Here is a 15,853-nt window from a genome sequence, read left to right as displayed (position 1 = left end):
CTATAATCAAGAAGGAAAAAATATATACATATATAAATTAAACAGCCAGAAAGAATGGAGGGCATAGTACGTGGCACACATTTGACTAGATTCTGTAGGTGAATCAGAGCTAAGATATTTATTTTTCAATATATTCTGAGCACTTGCTAAGTGGCAGACATAGTGCTAAGCACTGAGTATATGGCAGGCAGCATAATAAAAGTCCTTTACCACTATGAGTCTGGTAAGACTGGTGAGTAAACAGGAAATTGAAATTTAATGAAATATATTCTGTAGTACCCGAAATTTAGTATACGGCAAAAAAGAAGTTTGCAAAATCTAGAAATCAGGAAAAGAGTTTCATGTACATTTGAAAAAGTTCAGATAGAAGATACGAGAAGACAAATTTATCTGGGGCAAAGGTTAGAAGCTAATGTTTAAGGAGAAAAGACTAGCTAGGTAAAGTGTGGTAAGCTTATCAGAATATTATCCTTGACCAGAAAGTAGGAACTTTATGTTGCAGGCAAGTCAGTCGTGAGACTGGCAGGTAGAAAACTTCATTTACTATTATAATATAGTGATTATCCAATGATAGAAAAACAGTGGAAAGGAAAGGAAAACTAGTGTGAAAGTATGTAGGTTAGGGTGTTGGAATCCTGGGCTCTTCACTTTAGTGAACGATGAAAAGGGGAAAAAATAGAATCCCAGAGATTTTTCAAAAGAAGAATCAAAAGACATAGTGACATATTGGATGCTGTAAGATGCCCGAGAGAAGAGTGAAAGGCAATTCTATAATTTGAGTTCAGGTCTCTAGAAGTATGAGAGTGCTAATGCCCATGGTTTTATCTGGAAAGAAAAGGTAGTTTGGGGAGCAAAATTCTGAATTCACTTGGAATGCACTGAATTTAAAATGATATCCACAAATCAATCCAGTCTATACTACTGCGAGTTGAGAATAAACACAGGAAGAAGGCATGCAGGAAACCAGGGCTGAAGATGTCATTTGGGAATTATCTGCATAGAAATCAGAAAGGAAACCATGAGTATATTCTAAGAACAGGAAAGGTTTGAGGTAGAAGCTTGAGTGCCCTCCCCTAAAGACTGAGAGAAGAAAAGGAAGTCATTAAAAACATAGAGAAAGAATGAGTAGCAGAATGGGAGAATCTATGCAACTTACCAACCAAAGCAGAAGAAAGATTCAAAAAGAAGGTGATTTCAAATATTAAATACTTAAGTGCATCCAAAAAACCAAAACATCTAAAAAAAATAATAGCTAAGGTACAGTTCCTGGCTGTAGGGGCAAAGAGGTCACTGGTAATCTTTTGATAGTATTTTCAGGAGTTCATGAATTTGGAAGATAAATCTTATTTCACATAGTTAAAATGGAGCAAGTGGGTATGAACTAGAAGCAATGGAGAAGTCCCTTTCTTCAATATTTTGATGTAAATGGAAAGACTAAAATGTAGCTAGAAAAGTAGCAGGGTCAAGGAAGGTGGGTTCATTTTATGTTTTAATAATGCATATAGTTGAGTAAGTTTGGAAGCAACCTTTACGTTAAAGACAATCAGTTGGGCATCAAAGAAAAAAAAACGTGACTAAATTATTATTTCTACCTTCAAGGAGCTTACAGCTCCATGGACTTTTTTCCAAGTGCCTGAATCGAAACATGAGAGGATGAAGGTGAGGTAATGTGAGAGTGTTTTCAGTAAAATTCAGCTTTCAGCATAAATAAGAAGCAATATTTCCACTAAGAATGAGGGAAAGAAAAATGGAGGATGGTTAAATGTTTTAAGTAGAAAATAATAACCAGGATAATAGCTTGGTGACATTTGAGAGGTGAATAAAAGGGTTGATGTGATGACAGGCATAATCATGATGAAACTCCAAAGAATGAATCTGCAGTTTTCAAACTCTTGTGCATTTTCTTTCATCAGCAATCCCTGGCCTGACAGCAAAAGCAGAGTGAGTAGGCGGTCAGGATAACAGATATTTGAGGAATGATGTTTAGGGAATAAGCAGCATCTTTGAAGATTAAAAAGAGCATGTAGTGATCTAAAGTTAGATTACATACATAAATTAAAGTACAGGAATTCTAGTCCTATAAATGAAGTACCTTAAAGACTAATGATATAATAGGGTTAATATCATCAATACTAATTGACATCCATAACAAAAATGGAAGATACAACATGGTAGAAATATCAATGGCTTATTTCTGGTATGAATCTGGTCTGCTATTTAATAGAGAACTTGGGAAGAAACAAAAATAGCTTTCAGTTCTGCTTAAGAGGTGATACCTATTCTCATTAAAATGTTTCTTAGTTCTCACAAGGCAACTAATTCCATGGCTAAAAACAAACAGAAGTTAACTGTCTGTCAAAAGCTTAAAATGGGCCTTGATAACGCATCTTGACTTTCGCCCATGGTCCTCCTGGAGAAAGGCCACAGCCAGAATCCTCGATGCCAAGAAAAGTTATTGAAAGAATTCTCTTACTAACAGGGTCTTCCGGTACTGAAGTGCAGAATGACTCTATCACCCTTGTTCATTCACTTTGGTTCCAAACAAACTATACACAAAGCTCTACTCTGTGAAAAGAAAAAAATGAAGAATTTGGAGGGTAGAAAATATATCTCTCTTAGTTAGACATGTTTGATGGCAAAGAACAAAAGCACACAAAAATAAGTTAAAATTCAAAATGGATGTTTTTGTAGGTGTGCAATAGTTGATCACACATTCATTTTTGGCCAAGAAATGAAAGGAGCTGGACACCAGAGGGACTGAGCCAGGGAAATGGAAATTCACTAGTGGAAATTTCTTTCCTTCTCTCTCAGAATTATTTTCTCTTTCTACTTCCTGCTGCATATCTTCTCCAAACTTCTCTTTCTCTCTGATAGCCAGTTTTCCTGCTATCCTTGGAAATGGTCTATTGTGAATAGAGGTCCAGCTCCCTAGTTAACTAATTTACATTATCTCTGTATAAATTCTCCATAGCTAGAAGAGATCATTTAAATGGCTTCCAGAGTTCTGGATGAACAGTTTCTTCAAGAAGGAATTTGGGTAAGGAAAATATTTAGCATTTCCAGCAGCATGGTCTAGAACTTTGATTTGCAATCCAGACCATGTCTAAATTACAGCAATTAACTCCAAAGTTGTATACAAAAACATTCTTGGATATCCCACACAACATCAACTAAAAGGTTTGCATGTATAAATTATGTTTAGCTGAGAATATGGGAGTATGTTATTCTGTGTTTCTCTGAATTGTCATGTAGAAATCTTGAGAATTAACCAGGAATTAATAAGCTTCAAATTGAGTGCACATCCTTTGAGATAGCTAACAATCTACTTTTGTGAGGATTCAAATTATGCTTTCCAATCAAGTATTATCACTATACATTTTAGGAAAACCAAAATCAAGTCCTCAAGTGTGGCAAGCTAATATAATGAAAAATAATGGTTACCCATCAGTAGAAGAAACCAACAGAACATAGCAACATAAAAGTACTACAGACTTTTTCCAGCAGAGGTACTTGATTACCTTATGAATTGACAATCTGTCTCTACATTTCTAAGTTCCTACTTAAGTCAGACAAATTTAGCTCTCTTGAAGAAGGTATGACTTATTCCAAAACACTAATTTGTATGTAAGAAAAAGTTCTGCTACTACCATTGCCCCTTCTCAATTCTCATCCAAGCAAGGATGTTGTTTTAAATTGGATCCTCACACTTGAGTCAGATCTTTATAGGAACACAGCAAGACAGGAGACTTGTCCTGTGTGAATCATATCTTCAGCAACTGTGTTAACCTGTAAAGATGGCAAAAAAATGATTGAGCATGTTATATTGAAACTACAGGTCAAATCCCTTAAAAAACTGATTTCAGATAAGGATTTTTTTAATCTTTAAATGTCCTTGCTTTGTATAAAATATTGTTCCAAGCAACTTCCATTAGCTATGACAGGAAATATTTGTATCACAGAAACATTTGGAATGTAACAGCTGATTGCAAACTTATAAGCATATGCTGTGGACTGAATTGTATATCCCCAAAATTCACGTGTTGAAGTCCTAGTTCTTGATGGGACTTTATTTGAAGACAAGGCTTTTAGGAGGAAAGTAAGGTTAAATGAGATAAATCATAAGGGTAGGGTCTTAATCCTATAATATCAATTGCCTCAGAAAAGGAGGAAGAGAGAGAACCCTCTCTCCAAATGCACATACTGAAGAAAGACCATGTGAATATACAACAAGAAGGGGATTGTCTACAAGCCAGGAAGAAAGCACTCACCAAAACCTGACCTTGCTGGTACCCTGATTCCAGATTTCCAGACTTTGGAACTATGAGAAATAAATTGGTTGTTTTAACCACGTAGTCTACGGTATTTTGTGATGGCAGCCCAAGCTAACTAATACACAACTCAGTTGCTCCAAAATCACAAAATTTGATGCTAATTACCAAAGAAGAGATCTTTAAGCATAAGGGAAATTATGAACTTGCAACTTCTATGATAGCTATTAATTAATTAACCAATTCATCAATTATAATCGTGCTACATTTGGCTACTTTCGATATATTACTTTCTTGTAGATGCAGAATAAATGCTAAAATATAGCTACAAAGATAATTACATTTTGAACTGACACTTTATGAAAGTTATTTTGATTTATGAGAAACCCAATAGCTCTTAACCTGAGATAACTGAATTAATCATAAATTGATTTTATTATGGAATGATTAAGCTTGAGGATGAAGTCATCATTGCATTATTAATTTATATACTATGAAGATGCAATTTATGTTTGTGATTTTTTAATTTACAAGTTCCAAATACCAATAAAGCCTGCTGCTAATTTGGGTCTTTGGTTTAGCACTTCAGTTGCCTCATTTTACGTAATGCCACCTAACTTTATTCAGAGGAGAATTTCTAAATATAAATAGAGAAGGTAATTTTAGAAATTTAATTAGTGATCCCTCCCACACCACTGATTAAGTTTGACTTCAGATCACTGATTTTCAAAAAATATTATCTAAAAATTCCATGAGCTAAAATGATTATTTATTTAATATCACATCCCTGTATGCTATATACTTTTTAAAAAAAGTACAATCTCTGCTAGTTGTTTACACGAATGGAGTAATGAAAATGGATGTATCGCAGCTATATGGGTTGCTTTGAAATAGAGGATTTCTTTCCAAGAGGGTATGATATTTCACTGAGGACCTATGATGTTACATGCAAAAGAAATAGGGAAAAAACATTTTTTAATTATATTATTTGAGATACTGAGGAAATATAAGTATTTTCCTGAGCTAGAAGCCATTTAGGTAGAAGGCAACTCTATTTTTAGTTCTCTTTATTAAAAAGAAATGTAGTAGGCATAGAATGTTTAAAAATAATTATTACCCACGGGCATGTTAAGATATTATAGATCATAGGGTTTACCCCATATTATCCTTCAAAAGATAAAAAGAATATATTACACTCCTCCTTTCATACATTCAACAAAATATTTATTCTGTACCTACCAATTGTTAGGTTACATGCTAGGAATTGTAGAATGTATGATGATTAAAAATAGACTTGGTTTCTATGTTATTGTACTTGTGGTCTAGTGGAGGAGCATGCCACTAATAAAGTAATCACATTAGTCAATGTAAAATTACAGATGTGGCACATGCTGTGAAAAAAAATGTATATGTTGTTATAAGAGTGCTCTGGGCTAAAACAAAAGCACTGAATTATCCTGAAACAGAAAAGACCTCAAAGAGGTAACTGTCCAGAGCTAGAGAAATGAGAGAGAGCCTGGTAAAAGATGACATTTAGTGTTTTACTTTTATCCCAAAAGTAATAAAAACTCTTTGAAGCTTTTAAGTAAGTGGGGTAGATGATTGGAATAATTACATTTGCGTTTTAAAAATACGTGCAGTCTAGTGGAAGAAAGGTTGGATGCAGGCAGACCAGTTAGAAAATTATTTTGGAAGTCCAAAGGAGAGCTCTTGTTGCACAGACTGGAGTATTGCTATGAAAGTAGGAAGAAGTAGAGGGAAAATCAACAGAAGTTGATCAAAGGATTGAATATGTTCAAATCATTAAAACATATCTTGCTCCCATTAGATTACAATATCAGTGTTAAAATAGATTAAGAAAAAAAATCTACTCAGGCTATGATATAAAAACTTCTCCAGCTTTTTGTGCCAATGAAGTGAGCATTCTGCAATGTGGATTAAAAAAATCTTCAATATCAGTATTTCCAGACTTATAAGAATCCCAAATATAAATAGCCTATTCCTGGTTAATCATGATGCTGCTTTGTTCCAGAAGTCCTAGTATACAATATTCAAATGTAATTTTTGTCTCTGAATTCTCATTTAAATCTACTTCTGTAGAAGTAATCTCACATCCTGTGTAAAAATTATCACTAATTTGTCTGGTACTGCTTAGAGCTTATCATTTATAAGGGGACTGACATTTCACCAGGGGAAGACTACCCTTAGATAGTCAGGATTTCATGTTGCTAGGCAACCCAGCAAAGTAGCCCAGAAACATTTAAAAAAAAATAGATTGTGTGTGCTAACCTCTACAAATGAGGACATATCCAAATATGAATTGAAATTCCCATATATTTTTAAGGAAACTCTCTAACTTATTCTATAATCCTTCTTGGTCTGCAGTGAGGATTGCTAATGTGAGATGAGAATCTACTCACAAACATTAAGAAGGTAACATGATGAGTGAAGTAAAGGTAAGTAATTTTCTCAACATATGAATCAATTTAAGCTTATAATTGAGATGATCTTCTTTTTAAAATAATAATTGTTACATAAATAATTTAAGACATGATATCAATTATTCACACCACCTGACTGATCTATTTTCCTAAAAATCAAAATTAAGCCCTCAATAATTTTTGTATGAGTGGTCTGACTATCAAAGGATTCTCCATGAATTCACAAAGATGAATTCTTCCATTCATTATGAAGTTGTTTAGTTTGACTTTTCCTCTGAAGGTAAAGCCTCCTAGAAAATCAGGGGAAATAATAAAACTGTCAGATGTCAAATTGGCTTTTCTGTCAACCCATTCCCCCGTGTCATTTTTCTTGGATTTTGATTTCATCTAAAGAATAAAATTTGAAATATGAATTTAAAACAGCAACACTAAATTCTTATTGCAAGGTCTTCAGGTATCAGTATATAGATATATATCTATAAATGCACAGATTATGTACCTGATGTACAAATATTTTCCATTTATTCCTTTAAAAAGAATAAAGTGTAGGCAATTCCATTTATCCAAGTTTTCTTATATTTGTTTCTTCTTCTGTGAACACTCACTTTCTGACAATGCTGTTGACAATGTCACCCCCAATATGACAATTTTATTATTTTATTCAATCTGTGGTTTAGACAAATTCAGCATACTCTGAATTTAAACCAACTTCAGCTTAGAAATCTTAAGAGAAAATGCCATTTTTTAGCAGAAAAACATTAAATAAAAGATCTTAGACAAAATATAAAATCAGAAGAGAGGCCAAGAATATTGACATTAAAAGCCTAATACCCTCTCTACTTTTATATCAACTTTATTCCTTTTTTTTTGAACTGTATATGCACTTATGTTTGCTTCTCCTTTCCTTTTGCAGATTTTTCCTTTAGTTTTTATAGTAACACTTGACTTACTGCATTTTGTTTCTTGATATTTAATCTTTGCTTGTTAAACAAAAATAGAATATGCATGAATATCTCTTCATTATAAAAGCAATATTTGTTCACTATATAAATGTGAAATATAGGGACAGGTAGTAGGAAGAAGTTATCTATTGTTCCAATACTTACAGATAACAAACCACGGACCTTTCTTAGAATCTTAGAATGATGAGACTGAGAATTATTTCAAATATATGATCTCTTCTATAAAGACCAAAGAAATTCTACAATGCCCAAGCATTTTTAGAGGTAATGACCTTAAACAGGAAAATTAGAATTTTAGAACCGATTACCACTCATTTTACCAATGAAGAAACAAGTTCAGAATAACTAAATGACTTGCTAAGGTGAAACAGCTTTCACTGTCATGAGAAATGGATGATTATTCCCTGTATGTTTCCGCTGTCATCTGTCATTTTCAAGCATCAAATGTTTTCTTTCTTTCTTTTTTTTTTTTTAAAGATGGAGTCTCACTCTGTCACCAGCCTGAAGTGCAGTGGCGCAATCTCAGCTCACTGCAACCTCCGCCTCCTGGGTTCAAGCAATTGTCCTGCCTCAGCCTCCCCAACTAGCTGGGACTACACGCGCACGCCACTACACCTGGCTAATTTTGTATTTTTAGTAGAGACAGGTTTCTCCATGTTGACCAGATCTCGAACTCCTGACCTCAGGTGATCTGCCCGCCTTGGCCTCCCAAGGTGCTGGAATTACAGGCTTGACCCACCGCTCCCAGCCTGTTTTCTATTCTTGACCAAAAAATAGAACCATCTAAACAAGTTGTCTATAACAGAGATTTCTGGGTTGCATAATTATTCAATGAATTAGTTTCTCAGGGAGAAACCCACATTTTCCCAAAAGTTACCAAGCAGCTGATGACCAGCAAGTTTTGCAAATCTGTTACAGACCAACTCTTTCTTCTTTCGTAACTTTCACGTTATATGTTGTCTCCCTTCTTTATATTCTCCATTCCATTTATATTCATTTAAGGCATTTATATTCATTTAAGGCATTTATATTCATTCAGGCAGTGTGCTAGCTATAAAGGCAGACATATAGAAAATAAAGAAATTGACTCTGACCTTGAGGGTTGAGAAGTAGGGCATGGTGAGAAAATGAAAGAGAGGTAGACACCACTTAAACTAGTAATTACAAATTAAGTTCTATAATACAGTTATGAAGTGCTTTGTGAGTGTTGCTAGTTGAATTGTGTCTCCCCCAAGCAAAATATATTCAAGTCCTAAACCCCAGTACCTGTAAATGTGACTTTATTTGGAGACTCGGTGTTTGCAGATGTAATCAAGGTAAAATGAGATCATGCTGGATTATGGTGGACCCTAAATATGATGACTGGTGTCCTTTCAAGGAAACAGAGCTTCAGAAATACAGACAGCCACAGAAAGAAGGCCGTGTACAGACAGAGGCAGAAATTTGAGTGATTTGGCTACAAGCCAAAGAACTGCAAGGATTGCCGACAACACTAAAAGCTAGGAAAAGGAGAGGAGGCATTCTTGCCTAGAGCCTTCAGAAGGAGAATGGCCCTGTGCTATTTTGATTTCAGATGTTTAATTTCCAGAACTGGAGAGAATAGATTTCTGTTGTTCTAAACCACCCAGTTTGTGATGACTTGTTAAGGCAGGAAACTACTACAGTGAGTATCCGTTAAATGGCTTCATTTTGCAGTAAAACAAAAGATTGGAATGGTCAGTGAAACATATAAAAACCGTATAAATTAAACTGTCTTATATTTTGTAACTGCTAGAGCCAAGTCCTCTTGGAAAAATAAATCATATTAAATCTGTGTTTATCTTTGCCTATTTTTCACCAACATGAAACAAAACACAGAGGTATAAATATTTGCAATAAAATGTATTTTAAAATTCAGTAAATGCATACAAAATTCTTGAAATATATATATTTTTTACTATATAAAAGGCCCAAATAGTTTCAATTCTTAATGATACATAAGACTATACTCAATTATGTTACAGAAATTTATCTCTCACATATATAGATTATATTTTCTTTGGGGAATTTTCAGAGATATTTTAGGAACCCCTAACAATGAATAAAAACAACAGACTGTGTACCCTGCAGCATCCTGCCCTAAATCACACAGCTACTAATGTCAAGATCTCTCAAAAAGAGAGAAGATTCTAGCATAGGGAAAATGAAAAAAGAATGATACCAAATACAAAAAAAAGAGCTAAGAAATGAACATATAAGGAAAAGATAAGCCCAACTTTAGGAATGAAACCTTTGGACCAAGATAAGAAAATATAGGCTAATGTTGGATTCCTATTTATCACCTAAATTAAATAAAATATGGGGCTCTTGGCCATAAACTCTCATCTTAGGAGATAAAAGTAGAGAAAGTGGAAAGAAAGATCTATTAAAAAGATACCAACAAAAACTAGAAGGAAACTGAATTCAGATGCAGTTGCCCCAGTTTGTAACAAGCAGCCTAACCCTTTATATAGAAACCTGTGTTGGGTGTCTTTCTTATTTTATTTTGTTTTGTTTCACCCTTGAACTAGAAACTGAACTTATAAATGTAGTATAACCAGATTTATAAACTGTAGATGATAAATACTACGCATGGAAATATGAAACAGCTACTATAATTACACAAATATATGAATAACAGTAGTAGCTGCTGTTGCATTTTCTAACCCAACTTCCCTGCCTTCCCTCTTTCCTCAGAGGGACTCCATCTGATAACCATAATGAAATAAACATAGATGATCATTGCCATCATAAGCTAGCACATGTGCTCTTGCTATATATCAAATTTTACTCTAATTTATTTATATATACCATCGATTTTATCTTCATATTAATAATAGAATAGATATGCCAATATTACACATGGAAAACTGAGGTTCAGGGAGCTTAAATGAGTTGCCTCAACATCCCTCACTGGTAAATGAAAGAGTTAGAATTCAAACCCAGGTAAGTCTAACACAACAGCTCATATTATTAACCACTGACTTACACAGTTTCCCTTTGCCTTCATTTTCTGTATCCTCATTTTAAATTGACACAAAAGTAGAGCCTGTGATATTCTGTAGACTGGACGGGTATAACGTCCAAAATGGGGGAAAAATCTCCTTACGATGCTTTGCCCAATCACTTGCGAGATTCTCTCAAATACTTTGTGGGTGGAGCCATCAAAACCTTGGGCCTGGTCAGTCTCTTCTAACATTACCCAAAAGGGTGAGAAAGTGGGAAGAAGCAGAAATTTCTCACGACATCCTAAACTTACAGGTGAAGAATCTGGCTTGCTAATGCCCCAGGTTCAAACCTTGAATGCCTATACTTTGAATGGATAAAGATGTATCAAAGTGAAAGAACAGCTTTCAAACCAAGAAGGAGAGACAACTCAACCAGTCGATGAAGGAGGAAAATCAGAGAGAAATTAGAGAGCTGCTAATAAGAGGTCCAATTGTCTTCCTACTCCCCTTAGTCAAAAATTGATTTTATGCATGTATGAATGGGGAAGAACAGATAGTTAGAAATCTTCATAGGCCTGATGGTGCCTTATGCTTGGTAGAAAAGGGCAGGTGGGATCTGGGCAGTCTGCTGCTTTGATTGCTCTTTCTGCCCTCACAATCTATCAAGAAGACAGAGCCATCCCAGAGGGAGAGTAGAGAAAGAAATCAATGACTAGCCAATATTTTATTAATTTTAATTGTCACTATACAAACGAGCATTTGAATTTATTTTAGAAAAAAGATAAAGACAGAGAACAGCAAAAGGAAGATAATTTTTTAAATAATTCCTTATAAGAGGGATGACTATTTTAACATCATAATAGTTTTTTTCTTTTCTATTCATTTGCCTCTAATATATCGAATGCAATTATAACTGGCTAATTTCTCTATGACTGTATATTTACATATCATATATGTCTGACTATAAATAAATATACTTATTTCTACAAAAGTAGAGTTACATATACCACATAGTTTTCTGTAACCTCATTTTCCCTCTTAGCAGCATAATATGAACATTTTCTATATCAACAACATAAATTTGTGAAACTTAAATTACGAAAATTTGTGGTACAGATTAGTATTAACATATTTAAAATCATCTTGTAAGAAATTTTAATTATTTTATTTATTCTATTAAAAATAATATTGCAATGAATATGCTTATTTGTCTGATTAATTCCTTGGGTAAGATTTCTAGAATTAGATTTTGGTTCAAAGAGTATGTCATCTTTTGATATGTGTTTCTTTCTGGGAATGTTGTACTGGTTTACTCCCACAAGCAATATATGAAGATGCCCATTTTCCAACACCCTCGCCCACACTAGGCCTGGTTAATGGCATATTTTAAAACTATTTTATGGTATGATACTTATGTGTAGGATGGAAACTCTAGTATTAAGTGTCAATGTTGAGATTATTCCCTTATTGAGTGAAACAATGAAACCAATTATTTACTGTTTGATAAAGAATAGATTTTCTGAAGAATATTAGCAATTAATGGTAGATTATATTAAGGACATGAATATTAATAATTATGGTAGATTACCATAAATGTTTGTGCTTTCAAAATATTCTTGGATTAACAACATCAGAAATTTTAGTTTTAATGACTTGAATTATTTATTAACTTTCCCATTATTAGCGTAATATAAACCAGTATCATTTTTTAGCCAAAAAAATAATTAATCTGCACCACAGTTCCTCTTTTGTGAGTCATCAAATACCACCTACCTGTGACAAGTTTCATGAGCCACTAGAAGGGATTTTCCATTCTCTGCGATGGATCACTGACACACAGTAAAATGTGTACAAATTAGTTTTACTTTTCCAGACAAATAATTATATTTATTTTTAAGGTAGGTTATAGTTGAAAGAGCCACAGGAAACTCTGTGTCTTTGCTTCCCTTTCACGCGTATGGACTCATATTCCATGATTGAAAGGTAAGCCATATTTTTTTTTCTCTAACTTTAAAAGATAAGGAAGAAAAAGCTCACCCCATTTAATATGCTAAGTGTAGTCATTAAGTGTTTCTCAGTTGCTCAAGATCAGTAAAAGAATAAACATATTCTGTACATTATACAGGCAAAACTACAACTCAGTCTCAATGTTCCCCATGTTCATGGGTGATGCATATGCTGCCTCAGGTTCATCCAAGCAAAGAGACCCACCAATGAGCTCCTTGCCTAATTTTGCTTTGAGTCACTGCCATAAAATTACTAACATTTTAGAACAAAATAATTCTATTTTAAGTATATTCTGAATAGTACTTTATTTTGTTTAAGGTTATGTTTTTAGTGGCAGTTGAAACAGTTTTGCCTTAACTGTGAATTTAGGAAAAGTTAAAAAGTCCCAAACAAGTCCTCCAAAAAGTCTCCAAAACAAGAATGCCAAGAAAAGTAATTCAATATATGAAGCTAAATGGAAGTTCTACCTCCCTGAACAACATCATTTCTTACATGTTGCTCATACCAATCCTGATTAAGAAAGAGTTTGGGACTAGTTAAGCCTGGAAAAGTAAGTGATGTGTGTATGGCATTTCTGGAAACTTTCTTCTTTCCTTTTGTTGTTTTCTTTTTTTTTTTTTTTTTTTTACCATAAGAATGTAACGTTTAAAGGTTTTCTTAATTTTTTCTAAAATGATGTTTCAAAATATCAGATTGCACCAGTTATATACAGGCCCCCACACCTATGTTGGTAGAACTTTGAGCTAGAAATTACACCTAAATTCTTTAACCCAGTGAGCTCCCACTCCCAGGGAAAAATCAGAAAATTGTCTGCATGAGAATTTTTTCCTTTTACAATTAGTTAATAGTTAATATCTTAGAATCTACTGACAATGACTGAGGCTGATATAAAATAATGTGAAATTATATCAAATATATCATTTTTGTGCATTGTTAGTATTAACTGGCCACTTAGTTAGACAGTTGGGCAGATGGGTAGATGCATCAACTATTAGGATCATTATAGCAATCAAGATCATTCCAAACAACTCACAGAATAGAAAGACCATTGAATCTACAGTCAAAAAAGGCTCGATTTAAATTTAAGCATTTACTAAATGTGCAACTTGGCTAATTCCGGAATCATCATAATAACGGGTGCACAATTATTTGTTGCATAAATGATTGACCAATTCCCACTAATTCAAGAATTGACAGATTCTTCATTCGGTTGTACTGAATGTGAACGGACTAAAAGATAATTTTGTTTTTTCTAAAGTTACTGACATATTTTTCTTCTTTTCTTGCTTTTTTTTATTTTTTTTATTTATTTATTTTTTTTTGAGACAGAGTCTAGCTCTGTCGCCCAGGCTGGAGTGCAGTGGCACGATCTTGGCTCACTGCAAGCTCCGCCTCCTAGGTTCACGCCATTCTCCAGCCTCAGCCTCCGGAGTAGCTGGGGCTACAGGTGCCCGCCACCACGCCTGGCTACTTTTTATATTTTTAGTAGAGACGGGGTTTCACCGTGTTAGCCAGGATGGTCTCGATTTCCTGACCTCGTGATCCGCCTGCCTCGGCCTCCCAAAATGCTGGGATTACAGGCGTGAGCTACCACGCCCGGCCTTTTCTTGCTTTCTTAAGGAAATTTTAAGTTTGCATGCCGATCTACTGAATGCTTTGGAAAATTGATGCCTGAAATTAAACATTTTTCCCATCATCTCACCTATGCCAAAGAAGAACAACCAAGAGGAAAATAATTGGACTTCGTTGTTATTATGCAAGCCCAGATACTCTGCTTTCTGCTTCCTAATTAAATACCTAAGCAGTGAAAGTCTTCATGGTCCTTCATTCCTTGAGGACTGCCATAACATAAAGTATAGTCAGTGTTCCTTAAATCCTCCTATATAAGAAGAGAAAGGGAAAGTTTCTGGAAATGTGACCTTATTTAGGCTAGAGAAAGCATATGGTGGCAAAAACCTACACTTACATACACTTTTTTCCTTTTCATTTTTGTGCCCTCCCAAAGAATATTTGGCAGATAAACCTTTCACGCCTATGGCAAGTCACACATGTTGGCTCACTCAACACCCATTTCAAACCACTTTTCCTTGCCTCCCTCTATTTTGTCATCCCAGGTTTCCCTAAACCTAGGGGTGACACAGCTATAGTCAATAAAGCATAGGATAAGATTGCTGGGCAACTCTTTCCTCTTTCCTTCTCTATTCCTGTAACTTTGGCTAAATCCTCACAGAAGCAACAACCACCTTTCAGCCAGAAGGACAAAAACCACACCTTAAGGACGGCAAGAGCTGAGTTAGCCAGAATTCTTGATGATGTTGTTGTGATATGTACATTTCTGAGTTGTTTTTGTTATGACAAACATAAAGCACTTACTTCTTTAACCCACTAAAGAAGGATTTCTTCACTTGCCTTTGAATGTATCATTGATACAGTCTGACTTCTAGTCTTCTCTCTGAGATGCTTTCTGTGATGTCCCAAGTCAGATACAGCCATTTTTATTCTATGCTATTCCCATATAACTTTTTGCATACAGTTTTTCAATAAAAAAAGTTTTCATTGAAGTATAAACCAAAGGTACATAAAATAAAGGACACAGCTTGATGAGCTATTATAAATAGTGAACACAGACTTGCAACCAAGTCAAGAAATAGAATATCTGCAGAAACCCAGAGTGCCGCCTCGTGCCCCCTCCTAGTCAATACCCTTTTCCTTCCCTAAAAGTAATTTAACTTTCACCACCAGATTCGGTTTTTCTGTTTTCTTAAATTTATATAAATAATGTCACGCAGTATATATTCTTTTGTATCTGGAGTCTTTAGGAAAAAAATACATTTATTAAATTCATCTGGGTTGCTTTATGTAGCAGTAATTCATTAATTTTCCCTGTTGTTTGATATTTCATAGTATAAATATATCCCAATTTATTTACTCAATTTACTCTTAGTTGATACTGGACTCTTTCCAGACCTTAGAAATTAAGAATAATACTTACATAAACATTCTCATTATGGCTTTTGGTGCACATATGCACAAGTTTCTGTTGGGCTTATACATAGGAGTAGAATTACTAGGTCATAGGCTGTGCATATGTTTAACAGTATTACCAAACACTTTTACAAAGTGCTTGTACAAATCAGGCACCCATGAAAATTCCAGCAGCTCTACACATACCACAATATTGGCTATTTCAGCAAATTTTATTTTAGCCA

General features: G+C 34.4%; 2 long non-coding RNA genes across 2 annotated transcripts in view; one reads left to right on the top strand and one right to left on the bottom strand.

Annotated features, from left to right (window-relative positions):
* Positions 1–10,704, top strand: part of LOC117974882 (uncharacterized) — a 100,700-nt gene extending 89,996 nt beyond the window's left edge. The window contains exons 3-4 of the long non-coding RNA XR_004665049.4: positions 6,654–6,724; positions 8,149–10,704. This is a non-coding gene — a long non-coding RNA (uncharacterized LOC117974882). The remainder of the gene's footprint in view (positions 1–6,653; positions 6,725–8,148) is intronic.
* The window catches only part of LOC130540589 (uncharacterized), a 166,197-nt gene extending 154,374 nt beyond the window's left edge, over positions 1–11,823 (bottom strand). The window contains exon 1 of the long non-coding RNA XR_008954584.2: positions 10,679–11,823. This is a non-coding gene — a long non-coding RNA (uncharacterized LOC130540589). The remainder of the gene's footprint in view (positions 1–10,678) is intronic.
* Positions 11,824–15,853: the final 4,030 nt, after the last annotated feature.

The sequence above is a fragment of the Pan paniscus genome, chromosome 9 (genome assembly GCF_029289425.2).
Source record: "Pan paniscus chromosome 9, NHGRI_mPanPan1-v2.0_pri, whole genome shotgun sequence".
Lineage (NCBI taxonomy): Eukaryota > Metazoa > Chordata > Mammalia > Primates > Hominidae > Pan > Pan paniscus.
Note: the sequence above shows the minus strand (reverse complement) of the source record. Positions and strands in the feature narration are given on the sequence as shown.